This window comes from Penaeus vannamei, chromosome 36 (genome assembly GCF_042767895.1).
Source record: "Penaeus vannamei isolate JL-2024 chromosome 36, ASM4276789v1, whole genome shotgun sequence".
NCBI classification, from domain to species: Eukaryota; Metazoa; Arthropoda; class Malacostraca; order Decapoda; family Penaeidae; genus Penaeus; species Penaeus vannamei.
The window spans coordinates 17,790,362-17,792,861 of NC_091584.1; the positions used below are offsets into that span (position 1 = coordinate 17,790,362).

The following is a 2,500-nucleotide window of genomic DNA, read 5'->3' on the forward strand; positions in this document are numbered from 1 at the left end:
GGGGGATGGTGAGGAGGGAGGGGTGAGGGAGGGAGGGGGATGGTGAGGGAGGGAATGGGGTGGAGAAAGAGGGAGGAGGGTGGAGAAAGAGGGAGGAGGGTGGAGAAGGAGGGAAGAGGGTGGCGAGGCAGGGAGGAGGATAGAGAGGAGGAAGGAGGAGTGGTGAGGGAGGGAGGATGGAGAGGGAGGAAAGAGGATGGTGAGGAAGATGATGAGGGAGGGAAGGGAGGATGGCGAGGGAGGAAGGAAGGAGGACGGTGAGGGAGGAAGGAGAATGGAGAGGGAGCAAAGAGGATGGTAAGGGAGAGAAGAGGATAAGAAGTGATGGAAAGGAATAGTGAGGGAGGGAGGAAGGAGGGTGTAGGAGGAGGTAGGAGGGTGGAGAAGGAGGTACCCGGGCGGAGAGGGAGGGAGGAGGATGGAGAAGGTGGATAGAAGGTGGTGAGGCAGTAACGTAGCAGGGAAAAGATGAAACCAAAACCAATATAGTACTGGGAGGAAGGGAGAAAAACAGTCAGAGAGAACCACAGATAGACAGATAGATACATATAGAGACAAAAAGGATATAAAACCCGGAAAGCAACCAGAAAACTTTCATCCTTCCTTAAAAGCATCACTCACCATCAGCCCATAACTTTCTAGACCTATAAAAAGCACCCAAAATATAAGCCAACAAAATCCACAAAACTAGGCCTATAAATAAAAAATCACATTCAGTCGCTGTTGTTTTTTTAAACGTGGTCGGGAGCAACACTCGTTCTAAAAGGATTGTCAAAAACATAAGATAAAAAAAGCCTCATTAATTAACAATAACAAAACGGCAATAAACCAGCAATTAAAGATATGTAAGCAGCAAGTGATAGATAGATAGAACTAAGATTTTTTTTCTCCTCTCTCTCTCTCTCTCTCTCTCTCTCTCTCTCTCTCTCTCTCTCTCTCTCTCTCTCTCTCTCTCTCTCTCTCTCTCTCTCTCTCTTTCTCTTTTTCTTTCTCTTTTTCTTTTTCTTTCTCTCTCTCTCTTTCTTTTTCTTTCTCTCTCTCTCTTTCTTTTTCTTTCTCTCTCTTTCTCTCTCTCTCTTCATTATCTTTCTCTCTATCTCTCTCTCTCTCTTCCTTCTCTCTCTCTCTCTCTCTCTCTCTCTCTCCTCTCTCTCTCTCTCTCCTCTCTCTCTCTCTCCATCTCTCTCTCTTTTTCTCTTTCCCTCTCTCTCTCTTTTTCTCTCCCCCATCTCTCTCTTTCCCTCTCCCTCCCCTCTCTCTCCTATTCATCCCTCCACTCATCCATCTATCCATTTATTCCTCTCCTCCTCCTATTCATCCCTCCACTCATCCATCTATCCATTTAGCCCTCTCCCTCTCCCTCCTATTCATCCCTCCACTCATCCATCTATCCATTTATCCCTACCGCCATCCCACCACTCATTCATCTATCAATTTATCCCTCTCCCTATTTCTTCATCCACCCATCCTTCTATCCATTTATCGCTCTCTTCATCCATCCACTCATCCATCCATCCATTTAACCCTCTCCCCTTCTGTACATATATTCATCCATCCATCCATTTATCCCTCTCCCCTTCTCTACGTATATTCATCCATCCATCCATTTATCCCTCTCCCCTTCCCTCCATTCATTCATCCGTCCATCCATCCCCCCCCCCCCCCAGTCCTCCCCTCCCCCCCCCCCCCAACTCCTTCCATTTCCTATCAAGGCTTAAAATCCTCCTTTCCGATTCCGAGTCACGCCGGCCATGCATGCTCTTCCGGGTACTTCTTGGTACTGGTGCAAGGGGGGGGGCGGCGGCGCTGTGATCAGGGCGGCTTGCTGGGGTTAGGTCGTGACAGGTCGTGACAGGTAGTAGGGGGTTAGGGGGTCGTGGTGGGTCGTGGTTGGTAGAGGGGGGGGGGGGTTGAGGGTATAGGATGGGTGGGTGGGGTTGAGGGTATAGGTCGGGTAGAGGAAGGGGGGGGGAGGGAATAGGTCGGGGAGGAGGGGGGGGAGGGAATAGGTCAGGTCGAGTATAAATGGGTCGTGGCGGGTCGTTCGTAAGACCTGCGTTGAAGTGCATGGCTGGTTCTTTCCCTTCGTGCGTGCGGGACTATAGCCAAAGGTGGTGCTTGTCATTTTGCTCTTCATTTCTTCTTTTCTTTATGGGAGAGAGCGAGAGCGAGAGCGAGAGCGAGAGCGAGAGCGAGAGCGAGAGCGAGAGCGAGAGCGAGAGCGAGAGCGAGAGCGAGAGCGAGAGCGAGAGCAAGAGAGAGCGAGAGCGAGAGCGAGAGCGAGCGAGAGCGAGCGAGAGCGAGAGCGAGAGCGAGCGAGAGCGAGAGCGAGCGAGAGCGAGAGCGAGAGCGAGAGCGAGAGCGAAAGCGAGAGCGAGAGCGAGAGCGAGAGCGAGAGCGAGAGCGAGAGAGAGAGAGAGAGAGAGAGAGAGAGAGAGAGAGAGAGAGAGAGAGAGAGAGAGAGAGAGAGAGAGAGAGAGAGAGAGAGAGAGAGAGAGAG

General features: G+C 51.2%; 1 protein-coding gene across 11 annotated transcripts in view; it reads left to right on the forward strand.

The window, feature by feature from the left end:
* The window catches only part of didum (dilute class unconventional myosin), a 247,071-nt gene that overhangs the window by 62,311 nt on the left and 182,260 nt on the right, over positions 1-2,500 (forward strand). The window lies entirely within an intron of this gene.